Source organism: Crinia signifera, chromosome 5 (genome assembly GCF_055691185.1).
Source record: "Crinia signifera chromosome 5, ASM5569118v1, whole genome shotgun sequence".
NCBI classification, from domain to species: Eukaryota; Metazoa; Chordata; class Amphibia; order Anura; family Myobatrachidae; genus Crinia; species Crinia signifera.
The window spans coordinates 318,396,669-318,421,825 of record NC_139221.1 but is presented as its reverse complement, the minus strand read 5'-3'; the positions used below and the strand labels follow the sequence as shown (position 1 = coordinate 318,421,825).

General features: G+C 48.7%; 1 protein-coding gene across 5 annotated transcripts in view; it reads right to left on the bottom strand.

Annotated features, from left to right (window-relative positions):
• ASAP1 (ArfGAP with SH3 domain, ankyrin repeat and PH domain 1) overlaps positions 1 to 25,157 on the bottom strand; it is a 258,811-nt gene that overhangs the window by 205,397 nt on the left and 28,257 nt on the right. For 2 of the 5 annotated variants that reach the window (XM_083144872.1, XM_083144876.1), the window contains exon 1: positions 20,428 to 20,663. The exons of 1 other annotated variant lie outside the window; for it this stretch is intronic. The gene's annotated coding sequence lies outside the window, so the exon portion shown is untranslated. Of the gene's footprint in view, positions 1 to 20,427; positions 20,664 to 25,157 lie in introns of those variants that run through there. 2 more of the 5 variants (XM_083144878.1, XM_083144879.1) reach the window with 1 other exon arrangement.

The following is a 25,157-nucleotide window of genomic DNA, read 5'->3' as shown; positions in this document are numbered from 1 at the left end:
GACAAGGCTGGGCCGTGCGGGGCCCTTCATCACAAATGGCCAGAAGCGGCGGGCATATGCTGCGGCAGGGCGCCGGATTTACGCCCGCACCCGGGTGCGGAGGAGCATCGGCCAGCTCGAGAGGCGGTGGTCGGACCTCCGCAGGCGCCAGCCCCAGCTTCTCCAGCAAATTAGGGGCGAGATAGCTGAGTGTGAGTATTTTAGCTATGAAATTTCGCACTTACATCATACCATCTATAAACAATAAAATGTGTCTCATGATAAGTGGGTGTCCATGGGTTTACAAGTCCATAGACTGTTATGTGTGCTTCTTCCTGGTTAACATGCAGTCATGTGGCTTTTATATGTAATGACATAGCATTCATGATTCAGATGCATACAATGTGCCAGATCTAATATGTGTTCAACATTGATAAATGCCTGGGTTGTAATGATTGAACAAATTACTAACAATCACATAATAACTTAAATGTCACATTTTGGAGTCCATTAACAGTAAGGAGCTAGTTTCAAGCATCGTTTGCCAACATTATCACCCTTCCATGTATGTCTTGTTATGGATTACTACATGTGCCCCAATGACCCGACATTGACCATGATTTTGTTTTCTACCACACAGCACGAGCCCGAGCACGACAGGCACGGGAGCAGGCCGAGGCAGCCCTGGCGGAGGAGCAGGCGCAAGAGCGTGATGAGGAGGTGGCGGCGAGGGTGGAGGAGGAGCAAGTGGAGGAGGAGGAGGAAATGGTGGAGGAGATGGTGGAGGAGGTGGAGGAGGAGGAGGAGGTGCCTGAGGAGGTGGTGGTGGAGGAGGTGGAAGAGGAGTTGGTGGCAGAGGAGGAGGTGGAGGAGGTGTTGGTGGCGGAGGAGGAGGTGGAGGAGGTGGTGGTGGTGGAGGAGGTGGTGGAGGAGGTGGTGGTGGTGGAGGAGGTGGTTGTGGCGGAGGAGGTGGAGGAGGTGATGGTGGCGGAGGAGCTGGCGGAGGAGGTGGCTGAGGAGGCCACGGTTGCCCCAGAGGTGTCCGAATCGGAGGGGGAGGAGGCGTGTGAGGCCCCGGAGTCCCATCAGATCGGTATGTTTACATAATGCATCATTCATGAAGTAGTTGGACTGGTATTTGTTATGTAGCACTGGTGATTAAAAATTTTGGTACAATACTATTAATACAGACCCCAAAGTGGGTAGCTACAGATACAGGTACGGGTTAGATGGGGTGTCCAAGGCATCCCTTTCATCCAGGACACCTCTGAATTACACAGGTTTGTGGGATGGCTTGGAGCTCCATTTTGACTGCCACATAACCGTTGCAGTTAAACAGGATCCTGGAGTAAAGGGATGAGTGGATCATTTGTGGATTAAATTCACCTGCTGCAAGCGTTGATTATGACCCATCAAATAGTGGAATCTATATTTTTGGTGAATGTTATTTATAAACTATAGGATGTATGCTATAAATGGAGTATGGCCCGGCCTACCTTGGAATGGAGTCACAAGTTGCCAGTGTCCCAGGAGCCTCCTCTACCTAAACACCCCCTGTAGTTCAGATTGTTTTTTTGGCCTCACAGAATTGTAGGTTGGTTTAGACTGAATTATGATTTTGAGGATGTGTACTGTGCATTACTGACATTTGCATAACTCCCATGCCACGAACCATCACTGAACTTAGACTGAGGAGATTGTGACAAGTTCTTATTGACGGAGGCCATGACATGCTTGTCATTGGTTAGTCATGGGTGGGTTGTGAATGAGAAGAAACACTATAACTGTTATGTCTTCTGCAGAGTAAAGGGTAGAGGGAAAAAAACACAGTATGTAGTAAATAAGTTTGCATGTATGTATATATGTGTGTGTCATATCTATTTATCTATGTATGTCTCTATCTCTCTACATATATATATATATATATATATATATATATATATATATATAGAACAAAAGAAATACCCCTTCAATGCGCTAATAGATATCTAGTGGGGCAGCAACTCTATTAGTCCCCCCTGTTAGTGGGGGAAGTGGGAGAAATGGAGAGAAAGAAAACAGAGTGCGCCCCTAATGTATATTCCACCACCAATGATAAAATCAATCACCATAAATCAATGGTAATTCCAGCGAAATAATCACAATTTACAATTTAATACAACATTTATTAAAAATATGTAGTTTTCATCTGTGCAGTATATTTCATATAGAACATGGAAATGTACCCAACGCGTTTCGTCGATACGACTTCCTCAGGGGTAAAATTTCTATGGTGGTAGAAAAAACTTTATTAGCTATATAACAGACTCAGTTAGAAAATAGGTTTAAAAATTAATAATTAATAAGTGGGCAGGTACATACCCAGGTACATACCCGCCAACATACTTATTTCGCTGGAATTACCATTGATTTATGGTGATTGATTTTATCATTGGTGGTGGAATATACATTAGGGGCGCACTCTGTTTTCTTTCTCTCCATATATATATATATATATATATATATATATATATATATATATATATACACATGTCACCTAGCATTTGTGCAATTTATGTCGCAGTATGTGAAATGTATGCATGAATATCATGACTAATTTTTGCCCCTTTGACATGCCCACAGATGCCACAACACCGGCAGATGAGGGGGTTCGTGGGGCCCTCCTGCGTGCGGAACACCATTTAAGACTATTATTAGCGGATCTGCAGGACCTGCGCGATTTACTTATATAATTTTTTCTTTGCTTTTTTTATATTTCATTGTTAATTGTTCCTGGTAATAAATAATTTATGCAAGTTCAAAGTTGTTGGTTTTCTTTGCACATTACACAGTATATGTGTAGATTGTTTTTAATCTTTTACACAGGGTCTAATACAAACCATTGCACTTCAATTGCTGTAAGGGTTAATGTGTGCAATGCATGTGTTAGGCATGCTTGTAAGGATATATTGGAATCTAATTATGTAGTACTTTTATGAGGATAGGTAATTGAATAAGTGGGTCATGTGATGTATTGCAGAATTGACATAATAGTGGGTTGTTTGGCGTAAATACTCCGCTTACGGGCGGTAGCACCGCTTGGCTCCCGTTCGGATGCGGTATTCCCCGAGCATACTCTGTAATACTCTGTAATACCGTGCAGAATCTGAGTGTTTCTCCCGCACACGCATGGTTTGTATGTCGTCCGTAAACACGCCCTGTTCTTAAAGAGTGAGTCCGTCCGAATGCGGAGGACACGTGGGCGTTTCTACGGACGATGGCCGCACGCGGCAGAACACCGTGGCGTGCGGACCGCTCCGTAAGAATGCGGGAATATCCGCACCGATCAGAATAAGGGCCTTTGTGATGATCGTTCAATAGAGAAAGAGTAACACACGCACGCAGAATTGCTTTATTATGCAAATGATACGCAGAGGACTCCTTGTACAACCGCCACCGAATGTGTACTCTAATGCGCTGACGTGTTGCCGTGCAGGGATGTTTTCCTTGGTAGCGTGTTTTTTTATTACGGCGGTATAAATGCATTGTATACTATATTCTAGCATTTGTGAAATGTGTAATACTGTGAATAGGCCAAATGAATCCATTGTGTCCCTTCAGACTTTACTAAAGCAAAACATTATTGTTCACTATGGAGGTCATTCTGGTCGATTCGCTCCCCCGCGCGTTCGCACGGGGGAGCGATGGTTTTTTTCTGCATATGCGCATAGCCATTTAGGCTCTGTGGGCGGGATGTAATAAAATACATTGCCGGCCGCCGCGATGCCAACGTATATGTACTAACGTATGCGGTTGGCATCGCGGTGCGGTAACGGAGACCCCCCGCGATACCTGTACTGTAGTGTGCGGTCTCTGTCTCCTCCCTGCCGCATTCTGCTGCTTTCACGCCGGGGACAGCTAAGCAGGCTGTACCTGGCGCCTCCTCCTCCCCCCTGCAGCCAGAGGGACGTCCGGCTGCGTTGCTATGGGAAGGAAGGGCTTACCTTCCAGGGTCCAGGAGGACCTGCAAGAAGGTAAGCCCAAGGGAGGGGGGGATCGGCGAGGTGGCGGGTTTGCGAGGGGGTGGGGTCGGCCGGTCGTGAGGCCGGTGGGCGGCGTTTAATTGGCTCGCAAAGCTGCAAAATTCGTCCCTCCTTGACAGTATAGGGTAACCTTGTTGGTGCTCAGGCTCATCGCTGTGCCACCTCCAATGGTGATGGAGCTGGGGGTTTGGTCCTATGGAATTAGAAAGCTGGGTACACACTATACAACTTTAATGAACGATATGCACAATAACAATGTATGTTAATGATATGTTCAGTGTTGATCCAGTATATCATTAACGATGCGTCCTCCCGCGGATCATTACCAATATGCCTGATCGGCGGAGCGTGCAGGCCAATCTGACCCTACCGCCAGTGACTGCCTGTCCGGGACGGGGTCCCGGTGATGTCCCTGAATGAAATCGTTAATGATATCTTTCACTGTTTATCCGCAAGTCGTTCGTTTTCACGGTACCGCCGTTATCGTTCACAGTGTCAGCGGTGCAGCATATCGTACAGAGGGCAAGGACCTTTACTGTCACTTTCTACTAACAGGGCAGGTATGGGTCGTTAGGTCGACCAATATTAGGTCGACATGCATTAAGTTGACCACTAAAGGTCGACATGGCGTAGGTCGACACATGAAATAGGTCGACGTGCCTAATGTTGATATGGTTGGAAGGTCGACACAAGCATTAGGTCGACAATGGCAAGGTCGACAGTCGAAATGTCAACATGGGTATTTCACTTTGTTTGTCACTCATGTCAACGTAGTCGACATGGAAACCGTCTAAGTGTACCGCGTCCCCTCGCATGGCTCGCTATGCTTCCTCTGCTCCCCTGGGACATCACTGCAAGCCACCGATACTAGGGTGCCATCTAGACACTGCTTTCCTCCTCTGCTCCCCTGGGACAGCACTGCTAGCCACCGATACTAGGGTGCCATCTAGACACTGCTTTCCTCCTCTGGTACCAGGGGCAAACAGTCGTTCAACTGCCTCCTTTCTCCTTTATAGCTAGTGCTTCTTGCTGACTCCTCCCCTTTTTAATAGCCAATGTCTCGTGTTTACTCCTCCCCTTCTTATAGCTAGTGACATGCTGACTCCTCCCCTTTTTAATACCTAGTGGCTCATGCTGACTCCTCTTTTTATAGCTAGAGGATCATCCGGACTCCTCCCCTTTCTATAGCTAGTGGAACGTGCTGTCTCCTCCCCTTTTTATAGCTAGTGCCTCGTGCTGACTCCTCCCCTTTTATAGCTAGAGGCTCATGCTGTCTTCTCCCCTTTTTATAGCTAGTGCCTCATGCTGACTCCTCCCACAGATATGGGATATCCGCTCGTTGCACATACAACGAGCGGATATTCGCACCAGACGCATCTATCCCGGCACGGCTACCTTGCAGACATACAGTGACAACACTGTCCATTACTAGAGAAATTGTTATAACAACAAAGGTGCAACCAATTTATTGTATACTTGAGTATAGATACACACCAGGAGATAAAATCAAGACGCATCTAAGATCCATTTCATGGGGACCCACACATTCTTAAAGATTGTGAAAAACGCAGACATATAGGGGGAAATTTACCAAAATGGATTCCCTAAAAATTCGTATTCGTAGGAAATACGAATGAGTACGAATGATAGTGATCCTAAAAAAGTCGTGTTCCGGGGTTTAAGTTACTACAAAGTCGTATTTTTAAAATTCGTATTTTTCGATGTTGTAGACATTCGTATGTTGGTTTACGCATGTTTTCGTATTGTCGTAGAGTCGTAGGTGAAATACGAATGGCGTAGAGATTTTTGTCTGAAAACGCCGTTATTTCACGAATTTGTCGTGAAATGTAATACGAATTTTCGTATATTCAACCACATGGCTCACTACGAAAATGAAACTACAAGCGTGATTGGTGTATCTCTTTTACACTTGGGGAGGGCTCTCACACCCATATATAAGTCGTGGAGGCGCCAAAACTTGTTGTGGGTGTAGTTTGGAGTTTGTGGGCGAGATGTACTAAAGGGAAAATGCGGTAAAACCCCCGTTTTACCGCATTTTCCTATGTACTATTACCCGACCGCCACGTCACCGCAGTGTAGGGTATCGCCACCTTTGGGTGGCGATACCCTATAGAAGCCTATGGGCTTCTTTTCGCCGCCCGACGCCTCCGCCGAAAAACCCGCCGACCCCCCTCTCCCCCTCCCTCTCTTACCTGGTCCAGGTCCTCCTGGACCCGGAAGGTAACACCTTCCTCCCCCTAGTGACGCAGCCGGACGTCCTTCCTGCTGCAGGGGGGAGGAAGAGGCGCCGGGGACAGCTTGCATAGCTGTCCCCGGCGTGAGGGATGCAGAAGGGGGCAGAGAGGTGACGGAGACCCCCCGCACACCACATTCCAGGTATCGCGGGGGGCCTCCGTCACCGCATCGCGATGCCAGCCACATATGTTAGTACATATGCGGCGGCATCGCGGCGGGGGGGCCGCGATGGGCGGCGATGTATTTTAATACATCCCGCCCTGTAGGAGAGAGGTGCAGTGGAGAGTTGTTTGGTGATTTTTGGTGAGATTGTGAAAAGTGATTTCTGAGTGGACCTGCTGGTCATGCTCAGTTTCATGACGCCGGCGTCTTCTTCCTTGGCACAGCCAAGACATCAGCTGTCTCAAAGCCCACACTGAAGCACCCTGATATAGCATATAGTCTGCCATGCTAGAAGTCAGGAAGTGTTTGTAGGTGGATGTTTGGCTTTTATAAGGCACACATGTGTGATTTCTAAGGTCTGTGATGTGTTTTTAAAATGATAACACATGTGTTCCATTGAAGCCGGTGAAATACACTTTAAAATAGACCTTGTCAAGGAGGGTGTATTTTATTTCACGAATTTTTTTACGATTCTGAGTTGTTTACGAATCCGATTTTACAACTTCACGAATACGAATTTTTAGTACATGATGAAAATACGCCTAGCCCATGCAAAAATCATTTGTATTCTATCGATGGTGTAGACTTTTCGTACACATGCGTAGTCGTATTTTGATATACGAATACGACCTCAATATGACAAGTTCACGCCAAGATAATTTCCACGATAGTACGATTTTTTTACTTGTTAAATTACGATTTCACGAATACGCCAGAAATTCACGCCAATACGACTACGAATACGACTTTTTTCACTTTTAAAATACGAATCCATTTTGGTAAATGTCCCCCATATTAACTCCATAGTGACAAAAATAATCACAACAATTGATATGGAATGTGCATGAATCCAATCTGCATTAATTAGTGCATCAAGAGATATTGGGCTTCACTAAGCAGGAAAAAATCTTTTTCCTTTTTATCTTTACCCTGTCTTCTACCCATGTATGTTATGTGTTTTATATATATCGCCATTTTAAGATATAAAAATTAAAAGTTATTTTTTATTGTACAATCTTTTCTTCTTCTTCAAGTGTGCCACACTTATGACAGCCTTCTTCTTTCTTCAAAAATTGTGTCCAATTTCTGTGGCAGCACACCCTACTATAAAAACTCAGTGAGTTCTAAAAACGAAACAAGGGGTTATTCAACATATACAACCATATTTCTACCTGTGCGATTGGAAAAAAAGTTATTTTTGGCGCCTGGGAGTAGACGCTGTGCGCATACGCACAGCGTTTATTCACCGCTACTCAGCAGCTTACAGGGGGGACTCCCAACAGCCGGGACACTGCCAGCCGTGGGAGGGACGCAGGAACATCCCCGAAAACCAGGACGTTCCCACGTTAATCGGGACTGTTGGGAGGTATGCGGCAATCAGGTCTGGGTAACCCCCTCCACTCCAATCCAGCCCTGGCCACGTTTGACGTGTTACACTCCTACTGTATTTTGCTACTACTTTCTGATTGGTTGCTGAGATGCATAGTTGTTTCCTATTTGCAGATGACCCTGTCTTATCTAAGCGGGCATCCTAGTCACCCCCGTGGCCAATGAGCGTGCCTGTGGTGCAGCGGGCTGGATGTAGGGATGGCCATCGGTGGAGTCGCTATTGATGGTTGACGTTGATGGTGATACTGCAACCAGCCATCGATAGTATTAAACTATGTGATGGGTGACCATCGATAGTTTTACCTATCGATGGTCATCCATTGTGTTTGACTGACTGGCCGGTGGGCCAATCAGAATGTGGGTGAGGAGCTTCATGGGTGTCAGGGGGCGGAGCTATGTCCTGGCACTTTGGGGGGGGGGGGAGCAAAACATCGGTCTTGCTGTGCCATCGATGGAGGGAAACCATCTGGTTCTCCCCCATTGATAGCAAAAGTATTGGACATCGGCCATCAATCATCAATAACTTTGAATCATCGATGGTCGTTGGCCATTCCTAGCTGGATGCAGGCTATCAACAAACAGTGCAGAGAAAATCCACTGCCTCTGCTGTTTTTGCACTCCAGCGAGCAGGTCTGAATTATTCAGAGGCCAGGTCTGGTTACTGTGACATCATGAACATGGCACGTGTCCATACGGCAAATGAAAACAACTGTAGTTTGTAGACGCTGCACTCTGTGTGGTGTCAGACTGCCAGAAGCAGGGACGCTGACGCTGCAGCTTGTTCTGATTGCAGGCTCAGCCGCCGTACGTGCTGCAGCTTTCATGCTACTGACTTCACATGGATCTGTAACTACAGGGCACACATTGGGATGGCATTTTTAGGAGAAAAGATCAGAGTTTTTTTTTTTTTAAATGATCAGATTGGGACGCAGTGAGTGATTATTCCACGGACGCAGTAATTGTATCAAACGCAGAATGTGACTTTGATTGCATGATTAGAATATACAGACGTAGCCTGCTTCATCTTTGCAGGGGCTGGCAAAACTATCGCCAGCCCCCGCCAACCTCCAGCTCCCACCAGGGGATGAGTGCGCAGGAGACGCTTGTGTGCCCCGTGGCAACGGAGCTCCGCCCGGGTCCCTGCCGGCGGCCCCCCTCCCCGACCCCTCCCTAACCCTGCTCATCTCCATGAAGCGGAGATGGGCTGGGACCCGCTACCCATCCGCCGAGAGACTGGGACACGCGTGTGATGTTTTCTAATGTCCAACAAACTCTTTACTAAATGCTCCAGTAAGTTCAGTAACAATGCATTACACTCTGTTCTATAGGTGCAGGATTTACAACACTTCTGTTTAACAATATATCGCATGCAGGAGAGCTTCTGCATTCTTCCTCGGTGCTCCCGGCCCCCGGAGATGGGGAGCTCAGCGTGGTGCGGACTGCGGATGCAGGGGGAGAAATGAGATGGAGAGCCCCTGGCGCCAAGTGACGCCATCTGCCTGGCGGGGAGAGTAGCATTGGCTGCATTGGGTCACCCTGGAGGTCCCGCTTGCAGCCCTGAGTGGTCGGAGCGGAGGACGGAGGAGAAGATGGAGCAGAGGACGGAGCAGGCGAAGAGGATGCCCCCAGCATAGCATCCCCTTGGCTGGGAACAGGCAGCAGAACAACAGCTGCGGCCCCCAGTGGTGAGTCCCGGCTGCCGCCCTCCCCTCTCAAGTGGCACAGAATGGCGCAGCCTGCACGGAGGAGGATAATGGGTGCCTCCGGTGCGGGTGTCCCCCTCCCCCCCTCCCCCAGGTGACAGGCGGCCAAACAACGGCAGCGGCCACACCAGAGGGCAGAGGAGGAAGCTTGGCCGGTCTGCAGTGGAAAAACGGCTGCGCATCTCCCCCAGCTCCCCCACTGAAGCTCAGGATGCGCACAGGACCCGGCCGCAGGCGTACATCTCGGCCCACGGCATGTCCTCCAGAGGCGGTGACCCCCCACCGGCACCTAGCCGACTCTCATTGGTGGCGCCCCCCCAAGGGAGAAGGTACAATTACACCATCGGTGGCAGTGGCGTGGAACCCAGTCTAAAGAGGGCCCAACTCCAGCCCCAGGCCTCACTGACTCTCCCCCTGCCCAGTACAGTAGTGGGGAAGGGGGTGGGGGCATCCAGAAAAGCCCATTGCCTCATAATAGCCATGTTGCACTAACACCCTACTGCAGGGGTTCCCAATCTTTTTTGATTCACGGCACCCTAGAGAATCAGAATCTTTTTCACGGCTCCCCTAGGTCCCAAAAAAATTAAGTAGATTGGGTTTATATGCGATTCTTAGTGGCAGTTATGTGGTAAAGGGCAGGATTTGCTTCTGTTTGTACACATTCTATGATTGGCAGCCACCAGCACTGGTTTTGCTCATAAATAATTAACCATTAATAATCTGAGTTGGTCCTTGACCACCAACCCGCGGCACCCCTGCATGTGTCCCGAGGCACCCCAGGGAGCCACGGCACACAGTTTGGGAACCACTGCCCTACTGGAAAGGTAGCCTCCTGCAGAGCTCTGTCCCTCCATCACTGTCCTCTACTCGCATCCCCTATGTCTCCGCCTCCGCTGCCTTTGTCCCAGCATCCCTCCTGCCTCTGCCCCCACATCCCCTCTGCCTCTCTCCCCACCATTTCAGTCCCCGCACCCCCTCCGCCTCTGTCGCCATGTCCCTTCCATCTCTGTATCCACATCCCTGTCATCTATGTCACCACCACCTCTGTTCCCACATCCCCTCTGCCTATGTCCCTACCATCTCAGTCCCCGCATCCCTTCCGCCTCTGTCCCTGCGTCCCCTCTGTCTCTGTCCCTGCATCCCTGTCACTGTCCTTTCTGCCTCTGTCTCCACATCCCCTCTTCCCCCACATCCCCTCCATCTCTCTGTATCCCCACATCCTCTCTGAGTCCCCGTTTTACCTGAATTTTGGCTCAATCCGTGTGCCATAATGGCAGGTATTCAATTTTGTGGGCGAGCGGCGACAGCGAGCAGAGCTTCCTGCTCGCTGTCTCCACTCACCCTGTCAGTATTCAACGCAGCCCCCTCATACGCCAATTTCCCCTTCGCTCCATTTTTTGAGAGAGGGGGAATTGGCGGATGCGGCTCCAGAAGCAGCGAGACTCGCTGCTAAATACTGGGGCATTACGGCATGTGGAATTATGGTGTGTGGCGTAATGTGTAAGGGGCATTATGGGGGGGAAAACTATTTTGGCTTGGGGAGCAAAATTTATAGTTACGCCACTGGTCCCTCCTGGAGAGGGTCATGTTGGGAGGTATGCATCAGTATTGCTATTATCACAATACGTGCTGTTGCTGCTTCCCTGCGTATGTTCGGTGTTGCTGTCTGACGCACGGAGAGCAGAACAAATATGTTTTTCATCCGTTCCGTTCTTCCTGGGAACTGCGCGGCTCTGTATTGTTGTAAGACCTCTGGAAAGGAGAAGTGCAGGATCAGCAGACATTGTACTATCCAGCTGGTGAACATCTGGTGCTGGGCTACCCCCTACCCAGCGGTCACCGCTCTCCCCGTCTCCTCTGTGTCAGTAACACTCTGGTAATTACAGGGAGACAGGATATTCTTACACACAGTGAGTGAGAAGAGGAGGGAGCAGAACACAGGGACCATCCTGCCACTTCCCATCCTGCCACTTCCTTTCCTCATGTCTGTCTTTCTATACAGAGCGTTTCCTGCTGCTGTCACTGGCGTTTCCCACTGAGAACTGCACTCATGTTATCTCAGCCCGAGATCCCGCTGCAGTCAGAAGATGACATACTATAGGCCATGCCTCCTTCCCGCTAGGCCACGCCTCCAAAATTTACTGGGTGCTCCTCTGGCGCACACCAGCATCCCTCCTCCTCCTCCCTCCTCAAAGTTGGGGGGGGGGGGGGGTAAACATACTGGGAACAGCTTTGGTATTGGTCCTGGGGGCTGCATGCAGCATCCTGTAGAGATTGGGGGCCAGATTCTCTAAGCTTCAAAAGTGATAAAATAGAGAGTGATAAACAGCCAGCCAATCAGCTCCTGTCTGACATTTTTCAAACACAGTATGTGACATCACAGGTAGAAGCTGATTGGCTGGCTGTTTATCACTCTGGATTTTATCACTTCTGAAGCTTAGAGAATCTGGCCCTGGGTCTGTTGTATCTAGGGATGGCCATCGGTTGCCATAGTGTATAACTATTCAATGGATGACCATGGATGATTTTGCATATCGATGGTCATTCATTTTCTCTGATTGAGTGGCCTGTAGGCCAATCAAAATGTGGGGGCGGGGCTTCGCAGGTGTCGGGGCGGAGCTATGCTCTGTGTCCCGGCACTTTAGGGAAAAAGCAAAAACGAAACTATTTGTTTAAGCTTTACATCGATGGCGGGAAACCATCGATGGCAAAACTATTCAACATCGGCCATAAACCATCGATGATTTTTTGATTGAGATGTTTTTTTAAGCCAACACCTAGTCTCCATCCATTATATTTCTAGGGGTAGAGCGCAGAATAATTCTTCCATTATTGCTCATTTCTGCAGGCTGATCACCTGCATTTTTCTTAGCAGCTAACCCCGCACAGACGCACTTAGTGCGCAGTCTCACACAAACCCATTTAGTTCCTGTCCCAAATGCCAAACTTCTTGTCAGTCAAATTGCAACACATACACTATGTACACTGCTTGGGCTCGCTGCTTAGGCTCGTACATGCGTGCTACGATTTACACTCATACGCAGTTATTTGCTAATCTCTCCATCTGGTCCTGCCCCAAAAGATAGTTTCCCCTGAAAACATGTAATCCAATATACAGTATTACAACCCCCCCTATTGCCCAATACGCAGTACAGCCTTCTTGTGCACACAGGTTCCCTCTGTCATGTAGCCCAGTGTATATTAGCACCACTCCCCTTGTGTAATTACCTTATTAGCAATAATTACAATATCCCCCCCCCCCCTCACACCACCTCTATTGCAGGATATTTACCACAGCTCCCACCATAGTGTTATACATAAAAAACTAATTCTGCTGCATCTGCATGAACAGTGGGTGGCAGCGAGTGTGGGAGGACGGGGCTGGGAGTCCCATTTCTCATGTCGGTTCTCTTCCCCCCATTGTAAAGTATGGTCATGTGACTTAGGAGGTGCTTCTTTATCTGGCATTATGCAGGAGTGGGAGGGACAATGGAAAGTCAGCTGTTCAACCAATCAGATGCTGTTGCGACCCTTTTCCTTCAGAGCTTGGTAGGAACTATATGGTACAGATAATGGATTGGTGAGAAGTAATGTGAGATACAGCAGTGCTGTGTGACTTGTGTAGTTGTGGCTGGCAAATGTTCCTGCTACGTGTACTTGCTGTAGTCCTTCCGCCACCCCCCTCACTATCGCTCCACAACTCTCCCTCGCTATATCTCCGCAACCCCCCTTACTACTGCTCTGCAACCATCCCTCACTATCGCTCCACAACCCTCCCTCGCGATCGCTTTGTAACCCCCCTCACTATCGACCAGCAACTCTCCCTCACTGTTGCTCCTCGACCCGCCCTCACTATTGCTCCACAATCCCTCTCACTATCATTCCACACCTCCCCTCACTATTGCTCCGCAACACTCCATCACTATCGATCAACAACCCCCCTCAGTATCGCACCACAAGTCTCCATCACTATCGCTCTGCAACCCCCTCCCTCACTACTGCTCTGCAACCCTCCTCACTACCGCTCCCCAACCATCCCTCACTATTGCTCTGCACCTCCTCACTATTCTTCCACAACCACCTTCACTACCGCTCCCCAACCATCCCTCACTATTGCTCTGCACCTCCTCACTATTCTTCCACAACCACCCTCTCTACCGCTCCCCAACCATCCCTTATGATCGCTCCACAAACCCTCCCTCACTATCGCTCCACAAACCCTCCCTCACTATCGCTCCACAAACCCTCCATCACTACTGCTCTGCAACCCTCCTCACTACCGCTCCCCAACCATCCCTCAATATCGCTCCACAATTCTCCACCTCTATCACTCCACAACCCCCCTCACTCTCACAACTTTTCCTCACTATCGATGTAGGGAGATATTTGGTGGGTGCACTCCGATGTCCTTAGATACTTGCGGGGTGAGGCGACACTCCAGTCATAAAGAAATACTGAAAGCCGAAACTTGGTAGACATTTCAGCACCTTTTATGTGGTCACCTAAGTTTACCACACCATATACCCCTTATACAAATCATGCAACACAATAGTAACCCTCTTATACTGTACTTGCCCAGTGCCGGTGTTAGGCAACGGAGCGTCGTCCCCCCCTGCCTGGGGCGCTCCGGTGCTCACTCGCCCCGTGGCCGCTGTATAGGGGGGGGGAGGTTTGCCGGTGATTGTGGCAGCATTCTGGGGCGAGCGGGAGGGGGGGGATGTTTGGCAGGGGGTGTCGGGTGATGTGGCGGGGCAGGCCCCACATCATCAGTTGCGGTGCCACTCACCTCCACGGGCACCTCCTGCTGCAAACTGGTGCCCTCCAGTGGCCGGCACCCTAGGCAAATGCCTAGAGCTGCCTAGTGGTGGCGTCGGTCCTGTACTTGCCTCTTACACATTATGCCACATGGAATGAGCCAAAATTCACACCGATTGTGCCAAAATTCACACGATGGCACACAGATTGAGTCACAATTCATGTTATGCCACACAGATTAAGGCAAAATTCACATTGAGCCAAAATACACACTATACCAGGCATGTCCACACAGTGGTCCTCCAGCTGTTGTAAAACTACACATCCCAGCATGCCGTGATATAGTTTTAGCATTCCCTAATAGCAAAACTGTGGCAATGCATGATGGGACTTGTAGTTTCACAACAGCAGGAGGGCCATAGTTTAGACATGCCTGCACTGTACCAAACAGATTGAACAATAATGCACAATATGTTTCATAAATAGGGGCATTGCGCGCATTAATAATGTACACCATAATGCCCATTACATGTTAAGCCACACACCATAACCTCCATTACGTATTATGCCAAACACCATAATGCCTATTAAAAATTATGCTACATAAGTGTTTCTTATCTACATGTTCATTGCCAGGGGTTCCATGCTCATTGCCATTTGGGATTACATGCTCATTGCCAAGGGGGAATACATGCTTGCAGTAACTCCGCCGGGCAGAAATGACAGCCATTGACAGCTGGGCAGGGAGCAGGGGGCTGCCCGGCTGTATTCAGAGCACTGCATGTCCCGGCTATTTGAAATAATACCCCTTTCACACCAGAAAATGCAGGGACTTACCCGGGAATTGGGTCCCAGGATCATGCAGGGACATTCCTGGGCTGGCCCCTTTTACACCAGCCTAGTCCCTGCATTTTCTGGTGTGAGGGGGAGAGAAAACCACCCCCAACCCCCTTTAAACAACCAGCTATATCTTCGGAACCAACTGACCCGTTTACATGTAGGCTTCCAATGATTGGTTCCAGAGAAATCTGTCCTCAAACAACATGAACAGCCATGAAATTACATTTCAGAAATGAAAAAAAATTGGTTTACCTGCAATATCTCTAGAACCAATGATCCCAAATGGACCAGGTATCAGATTGAAGGCCCAGCGATTTGGGTTTGACTGAGATCAACCTCGAGCTTCTGTGATGCCGGAGGGGGAACTGGCAGCCGTTGGAACCGGGTGGAGGTCGGAATGAGCAGGTCCCATATTATCCTATGGGGAACGTGGCGGTATCTCCGGTTCCCTGGGGGCTAGCGATGCGGGGCTGGGCTCGTTGGAAAGCCCTGGCCCTCAGCTACAAAATGGGCCTATTTGGAGAGTGTGCCTGCAGCTGTAGCTCCATCAGGCCCATTGTTAATCCGGCCCTGCCCTCCCTCACTATTGCTCTGCACCTCCTCACTATTCTTCCACAACCACCCTCACTACCGCTCCCCAACCATCCCTTATGATCGCACAAACCCTCCCTCACTATCGCTCCACAAACCATCCATCACTATCGCTCTGCAACTCTCCCTCACTAATGCTCTGCAACCCTCCCTTTTTATTGCTGCGCAACCTCCCCTCACTATCACTCCGCAACCCTCCTTCAGTACTTCTCTCGAACCTTCCCTCATTATCGCTTTGCAACCCTCCCTCATTATCGGATGTACAGTATCAATTATTGCATTCAGGGACGGAGGTTGCGATAAAGCTCTGTCCCTGCGATGTGTGTCTGCAGCACTATTGGGATATTGTTCAGAAAAAAATAGCCTAATCCCACTGCCATTGACATCACCACTGCTGCCGCCACTGGCACCCTATCCCCGTCATGACCCCCCTCCCCACCCCCACCGCTTATCATACTCACCCCCCGGGGATCAGATCCTGCAGCGATGGCGGTCTTTAGGGTTTCCTCTTTCTGTGACCAAGATGCACTGGGGGTCACAGAGTAGGAAGCCCCCATAGACCAGCAGCCCTCACCCGAGCAGTGATCACGGGACTGTGGGGAGGTGAGAATGTTTTTTACACAGTGATCAGCCCCTGTGCTGTCTAGGGGCAGAGAAAGCTGTGCAGAACCCCCAATTAACATGTGAGCCCTGCGTTATTTTCCACCTGAAGATGGCATTATTATCACAGGGCTCACTGAGGGTTTTGAGAAAAAGAGTCACTGCTGCGTCCCATTTCCAGTCCTCTGATAAGAAAACCTGCACCTAAAGGGATGTGGTGAGCCCCTTATACTGCGAATTGCGCTGAGAATGAGTCCCTGCCACGTGTATTACACAGCAATTTCTCCAGGAAACCCCCTCCTCACGTTTAGGAAGACCCACAAACTGAACATGTGCTCAGACAGGGTCGTAACCTCCCATGTAGATATCTGCTTCACCCACCATCTCATGCAAATCCTGTCATCACAAGGAGATATCCTGTAACACCTTCTCTATTTTCTCAGAGAGGCGTTGCTTACTAGGATTAAGGGGGTGATCCTAATTGTTTGGGGCTCTGCGTATGGTATATTATGCGCAGGTGCAGCTCCCCTTTGCGAACGGGTTTGTCGACTTGTATAGTCACCGAGCTGTTTGCAAGGATTGGGGTGGGCCGGTGGCTGATGGCGGCGAGGTTGAGGGTCGCCCATGGGGACACACAGCCTTCTATGGCTGTCCCCATGAATGTACGCGGACGGGACGATGTGTGCCGGGTGGGGGGCGGGAGGCTGACATCACAGGACATCTGCCGCGCACCCCATCTTCGTCCTGACACTCTCAAATAAAAGCCATTTTTGCCATTCGATGCCACTGTGTAACAAATGCAGTGGGTGGCATAAGCCCATGGGTCAAGCACACCCAATAATCCTATACTGCACCCTAGAATGCAGCTCGGATCAAAGTGAATAATATGCAGGACCATATTAGTGCTATCCCTGCGGCTTCTATGTAAACAGCAGCGACTGCGACTCCAACCACATCTGCATGAGGTCCAATGTTAATACTATGCCAGAACACTGAAATGAATGGGATAATCTCTGAACTCCATAGCAATTCCCCTGTGCACCCTCCTGCACTTGCACAATAAGCTTTCCCTGTACATCATACTAACCTACTTTTGAAAACTAGTTTCAGGGAGATTATAGTTGGAAATAGAATTTTGCAAAGTGTCCATTGAGGGGGCGTGTCATGCTCCACCCAAAAGGCGTGTCTAGTTCCATATATGGAGAGGTTGTGAAAAGAGATTGTGAACGTGGCACCTAGAAGCGTGGCTGTGTACTGCTACATCGGAGAGGAATCTTTTACAATGACTTATATCCAAAGCAGTTAGTAAGAGATACTATACTTGGTAAAGTGCTAGGAAATGGTGCTGATGATTCAATGTAAATGTATCTATCTCTCATTCCTTTCCCCCCCTCAAAAAATGTAACAGTGTAATGTGGGATAGGTGACATGAGGGAGATTGCTAGACTAATGGGGGAGAGAGGGAGATTGCTGCTATGTCAGGGAGTCTCCTGCAGAATGCAGGAGGGGCGGTAACTATGATGTAACAGTGTAATGTGGGCTAGGTGACATGAGGGAGATTGCTAGACTAATGAGGGAGAGAGGGAGATTGCTGCTATGTCAGGGAGTCTCCTGCAGAATGCAGGAGGGGAGGTAACTATGATGTAACAGTGTAATGTGGGCTAGGTGCCATGAGGGAGATTGCTAGACTAATGAGGGAGAGAGGGAGATTGCTGCTATTTCAGGGAGTCTCCTGCAGAATGCAGGAGGGGAGGTAACTATGCTGTGTAATGTGGGCTAGGTGACATGAGGGAGATTGCTAGACTAATAAGGGAGAGAGGGAGATTGCTGGAGGGGAGGTAACTATGATGTACATGTTTTTTAAGCAGGAAAAGAAAGTGCTTACTAAGTCGCAGGTACAGTACTTATATCTATATATATGTGTATATAGTGTATATCCAAGGCTAACAGATGATTGTTGTAAAAGGCTAAGTACGATTTCCCAGGATGCCTTGTAAAAAGCCTTCAATGCACTTTACTACCATTACTGGTAAGTTGTATCAGCATAAAGAGTGTACAACACAGAAAGGTTCTAGGTACTTGGTAAAGATCCTCTGTAGCTTAATGCTGAAGAATTGACCGCCTGATTCATAGAGTGCAAACCCTACTTCTGTAGCGGATGCACTGGGCACCTGCTTCATGTGTTGTCACTCACAGGTCCCCCGAGACGCAGCAGGAATAACTAGCTGTGGCCAGGGCAAAGTGGGGGGAACGGGGTGGAATTTAGTATCACCACCTGTAATGGTAGGGGGAGCTCAGTTCCACCTCCACCACCGCCCAACACAGTAATACCAACAGAGAAGCCATCGGCTTCCTTATCTGGTATGGCGTTTGTGATGTCATGGCGTCGCCGATACCGAAGTGACAAGATGAAGCTGCTGGTGGGACAGAGACAGATATGTGTATAAAAGGCACTTACTGTGGTGGACATTTTGTGTAAGGGGTACTATTGCTGTGGGCAGGGCTGCCGACAGGGGGGTGCTGTGGGTACAGCTGTCCCGGGCCCCGGCCACTGGAAGGGGCGGGGCAGCTCATTTTGCCCACAGCAACCCTCCGCTGTGTGCTGCCTGCGCCGCGCTCGGTCCTCAGCAGGTCTCAAAGCACAGCCTAGCTTCTTCAATGCAGGAAGCCAATTAAAATGCTGCACCGACTTTTGAGCCAATCAGAGCTCGTGTACCGAGTAAGAGTTTTTTATGCTCCAGTGTTTCACAGCCGAACACAGTATTACATTTCAGTCATATATCATTGTATGCGTCTGTACTGCAGGAATTTTCCTGAATCGGAACACATAAACGCTGAACATCCCCCCCTCTGCCAAACGAATCCCCTCTCTAAAATGCAGGGGGGAGATGTGTTGGAGATTGGAGATTGGAGATGCCAACGCCGGAATCCCAACAGTCGGCATTCCATTCATAAGTTTTCCGTGTCTCGTGAGGATCCACCCACCAAGCTCTGATTGTCAGTCAAACAAAAGGGATGACCATGGATAGGTAAAACCATCGATGGTCATACATCACATTGTATGCAACCATCGACAGCCATCTTTACCCTGAAACGGAAGGGGGAGTTAGGTTTAGTCCAGATATATCCACACTATGGCCCTCCAGGTGTTGTGAAACTACAAGTCCCATCATGCCTTGCCACAGTTTTGCTATTAGGGAATGCTAAAAATAAGGCAAGTCATGCTGGGAAGTGTAGTTTCACAACAGCTGGAGGGCCACAGTTTAGGCACTAAGGGGGTAGTGTTAGGGTTAGGCTGCAGGAGAGGGGTTAAGGTGTAGCAAATGGTAGAAGGAGAGGGTACGCGTACTTACCTAACCACTCTCGGGATTAATTAGCTGTTAGAACTTACTACACATAAAAATACATTCTTTAAAAATACACAAACAATTCAACATATAATACACCACAAAATACATTAACGTCCCCTCTCATCCTGATGTGATTTACCAAACACCCCACCACCACCCAAATAGCTGTGGCTTAGAGTGCAAGCTCTGTGGTACAGGAATTTAGTTTTCGCTTCCATCCCATTGTCCCTGAAGGCTGAATGAATAGGAAAGCACAAGCCATGGGCCTTATTCTAGTTCACTCTTTCTGACAAAATCCTTCTTAGATGGACAAAACCATGTGCACTGCAGGTGGGGCAGATGTAACTTGTGCAGAGAGAATTAGATTTGGGTGGGGTTTTACTTCAAAGTGAGATCTATATTGCAGTGTAAAAATAAAGCAGCCAGTATTTACCCTGCACAGAAACAAAATAACTCACCCAAATCTAATTCTCTCTGCACATTTTACATCTGCCCCCCTGCAGTGCACATGGTTTTGTCCGTCTAAGAAGGATTTTGTCAGTAAGAGTGAACTAGAATAAGGCCCCATATGTTTTACATTTCATTGAGATGATATAAATCTTCGTCAACTCGCTGATTAATGGTGCAGCCCCCCAAATATCCAGCTACACTGCGCAGCATTCCAGACTTCTCTGGTGACCGCTCTCCCTAGAACCTCTACATCAGTCCCCCACAGTATACGGTCCAGAAAGAATTTGAAAGTTAGACAATAGCATTCACAGCACCTTATAGGGATCTTACCAGGTTACGTTCAGCTCCAAATCCCATTCCAAGCTCTTGCCCCAGATGGTAATCCATTATTCCATGTTCCAGCAGAATATAATCACTTCCATAGCCTGAGCACAGGACACCTCTGTAATCCAGCAAAGGACAGAGGAATCCCACATATATCTATATTGTATATAGTGCTGAATTCTGTTGTAAAATGCCACAAATCCCCGGGAATGAGCCCTCTCGCATCTACTGAGTGTTCTCTCCACCTCGCACACACTTCATCTGGAAGAGCCGCAGGAAGGGAGATCTACCATGTGAGAGAGGAAAGGAACGCCGGCCTCTGGAAAGCCCTAGGGTTCAGAGCAGGGATTTCAGGAAATCTATAGAGTTCAACAGGAAATCTGAACGCTGTGCAACACATTCCACATGTGAGGAGATACAGGACTCAGGAAAAGGCATCTCCTCTTACACTATTACCTCCTGCTGTCCCGGGACTGCATCCAGCCAGTATCCCAGCGTCTGCTATTGGTCATAGACTACGGATCCGCACTAAGGACCACTCCACAAGGGCCAATAGGAGGCTTAGGGGCAGCGGTGGCTTCAGGGGAGGGGCTGCAGTGCAGTCTAAAATTTAAAAAAGTGGAGCAATTAGTGAGTGAGTTTGGAATGGCAGTTGGTGGCAGTTGCTGTGCCTCCACTATTTGAATTTTGAACTGTGCTGGAGTATCCTTGCCTACCGTAAGAGTCGTGTCCTCTCTGGGAGAAGTGAGGGCGGGGCTTGCCATCATTAAGCCCCGCCCCCATTTCGTTAAATGCCATGATTTGCAGCTTTTCATGGAGGGGGGTGGTACTAAATGCCGCCCCCTCCCCAAAGAGCCTCAAATGCCGATATTTGATGGGCAGAGGAAGCGGGTGTGAGTGGGTGGGTTTTTGTGGGGCGGTGATGTGGGGGCCCCGGTAAATGCAGGAGGCTTGCCTACTCTTCTGGGGGGTGGGATGGGGACCCAATTTTCAGGACCCCCAGGCCATTCCAGGAGGGTAGGTAAGTATGTCCTGGAGCCTCCCCTGCTTAGGGGCTATGTCCTAAGCATTGGTGAGAGATAATGTGGAGAGAGATAATGCACCTACCAAAAGGCTCCTTTCGTTTTTCAAACAGCCATTTTTCAAACATAACAGCTAGGAGCTGATTAGCTGATACTTTAGGGTCCATTTACTAAACCTTGGTTGGAGACAAAGTAGCAGTTAATAAGCCCCTAACTGTCATTTTTGGAAACATAGCCTGTATAACATGGCAGTTGCATACCTCACAAATTTTCACAGGAAAGTCTCAGGTTTATTAGGACTATCACGCTGTACCACCCAGGGGCAGTAGTGTCCAGCAGTGACTGGCAGATGGGACTGGCACACGCACAGAGTCTATTCCACTGGAGAGAGGGATATGAGGCATGTACCCAAAGTGATGAAAACAGGGACGTGGCCTGTGATTGTGGTACTACCCACAATGCCACACCCATTTGCAATGAGACCACGCCCCCTAATTTCACCCACGCATGAGTATGTTCCGCTTAAGCATTTTTCAAAATTGGGAGGTATGCTGTTAGCAGCTGATTGTCTGGTACTTTGGACCTTATTCTGGTTGACTCGCAAGGCTGCAAATTTTGCAGCTTTGCAAGTCCACCAACAGCTGGACATATCTAAGAAGAGTGCTGTTTTGTATAACAGATGGATGCAGGAGGCTTGCACGAAGGACCTCATTGCGCAGCCACAGCGCCGTATCGGCGGTCCAGGCCACATCGTGGAGGTCGATCAAAGTTTATTCGTGAAAAGGAAGAGCAATGTCGGCCGTCTATTACCCCAGCAGTGGGTTTTGCGGGGAATTTGCAGGGAAACTGGACAGTTTTTCCTCACCATGGTGCCCAGATGCCACTGGCGTAACTATAGCACCGCAGCCCCCGCCACCGCGGGGGGGCGCTGTGCATATGGGGGCGCCGGGTGCTGCGGTGCTATAGTTACACCTCCCCCCAATCCCCCGCAGGCTTACCTATTTCGCTGGTCCCGGCGGCTCCGTTCTTCTGCTGAGGACCACCACAAAATGGCCGCCCCATATAGCACACAGTTCTCTGAAACTGTCTGCTGTATGGGGGCGGCCATTTTGTGGTGGTCCTCAGCAGAAGAAGAACGGAGCCGCCGGGACCAGCGCGAAAGGTAAGGCTGCGGGGGATTGGGGGGGCGCCCAAAACGTAGCTACGCCGCTGCCGGATGCGATGCCAGATTATTATTGATAATATAGAGCCAGGCACCACAATTTACACGATCTGCTGGAGGACGTACAGCACTGAACAGCTGGAACTTGCAGGGTATCAGCACGCCCAAGTTAATCACCGTTTTACATACCCAAAATGTGGAGCGAATGTGGGGCGCATGCAAATGGCGCAATAAGCGCCAAAGAGGCACAGCACGCCACATGCTCCAATCCTATCTGCAGGAGTTTATGTGGAGAAAAACATTGGGTGGGGATAACCCATTTCATCGCATCCTGCGAACACTTACGCTCCTCCCTAAGGATGATTAACTGATTTTTTTTTACTAATTAATGTTTTACTGTTTTAACTTGATTCATTGTTCTTATTATCATTATTGTTCTTATTATTATCATTTTGCTATTGAATTATTTAAGTAAATTACAGTTCTTAGTTAACACATGTCCTCATTACTGTGTCAGCTGTATGATTTTGCAGGTGTGAATGTGTTCCTAAAACACCTGCACTATCCACGCCACCCCGAAGCGCCGGCGTGGAGTTGATTTTATAAAGTCTGGCGAGCGCAGCGAGCCTGTCACGAAATGGGTGTGTGGAATCAGTCGTGACTGGAGTGGTCAGATGGTGGATTGATGGAGTGGTGCGGATCTCAGGAAGAGAGGCGTGACCAGCCGAAGATGGGTTAACACAAACAGGTTTATTGAAGGAACTCATATAACAGATAATGTAACCAGGATCAATACTTCTTGATTGGACAAATAATAAATAGATGCAAGTCTCTGATAAATAACAAGTAACAAAAGATAGCAGTCCTTTGCAAAAATAAACAAGATGGCAGTCAGTTCAAAATAAACAAGATATGTGCCGGTAGTTCTGGGAGGATAAGGCAATGTTCAGGATTTGAGTTTAGAGAAAAGGATACCTGAAGATTGGACGATTGGCTGACTGAAGATTGGATGGCTGAAGATTGGATGGCTGGATGACTGAAGATTGGATGGCTGGATGACTGAAGATTGGATGGCTGGATGACTGAAGATTGGATGGCTGGATGACTGAAGATTGGATGGTTGAATGATTGAAGATTGGATGGCTGGATGAATGAAGATTGGACGATTGGATGACTGAAGATTGGATGGCTGGAATCAGGATACAGCTGAATGACAGGATTACTGGAAGCTTACAGCAGAGACGTAGCACACAATAGCTGGATGCAGCTTGTAGCAGGCAGGTCAGGAAACTGGTATCAGGACAGGGTAGCGACTTGGCGTTGACACAGGAACAGGTGACAGAGATAACAGAACTGAAATGGCTGACTTGGCATATAACAAATAACTGAAGAAAACCGAGGATAAACACAGGAACTAGATGAGCAGGAAATGGAGCAGGAATTGGACAATTTGTGGACCAGACCGGGAGCGCTGGACCAGCCGGACAAGCAGAGCCTCTGGAAGCTGAACGCTGAAGACTCACGCAGGGATTCCAGGAAGCAGGTTTGAACTGCACAGAGCATCCAGCACATACAGCAGGAAGACAAGTTGCTGAAGTCAGTTCTGCCTCTGTGAGCAAGATATTTATCCCCCCTGCCTTGTATTGATTGGAGGAAATGACAGAGGGCAATCTGCAATCTGAGGCAGGAATCCAGAATACTTCAGTCTGAACTAAACAGGTGAGCCACATGGAACAGGAGAGCAAAGGGTTACAGGTGATTCCAGCTTCTGCCAGGATTTCTATCAGGTGCAATCAATCAATGAACCAGCAATGCACAGACTGTCTGGCAGCATGAATGGAGACAGGACTGAGTCAGACTGAGACACAGAGCAGAATCACCAAACAGGTAAGCTTGACTAAGCAGATCTGTGACATTACCCCCTCCTTCAGGGTGGACTCCGGACACCTTTGCCAGAACCTTCTTTGGAAGGGAGCTCAAAGTTAACGACGATGCTTCTTCTTTTTCTTAGATGAATGCTTTGATTTTTTTGAGGAAGGTGAAGCTTTAGGTTCTGCAAAACAGGCACCAGAGAGCACAGGACCTCCCAGGAAGGGAGTGGCATCATAATCAGAATCATACTCTGAATTTGAGTCTTGGTCTAAGGTCAGGATTGAAGACCTCTCAGTTGAATTGAAGCTCCCTGAAGGACCACTGAGGTAGCATGAAGCGGAAGATCCAATACATATGGTGGGTATTGACGGGGCAGATTGCTTTTCAGAAGATGATCCTGGAGAATTGGACAGTCCAGAGGAACCAACACAATGGGTGGACATGGATGTGTACCCAATTCTAACGTCCATAGATTTGGGCATCAATGGACAATTTTTTGAAACCTTGGAGGTTCTAAGGCATTGTTGAGATGGCGCACAATCTTGGATGGATGGCAAAGAATGGTTGGTTTTGGCCACCGGATGACTTTTAACTGTAGTGGTGGAGGAATTCTTACAGGGAGTCTTTGAACCGAACCTTTCCACTACGGCCTTGGAGAAGGATGTCAGATCTCGAAGTCT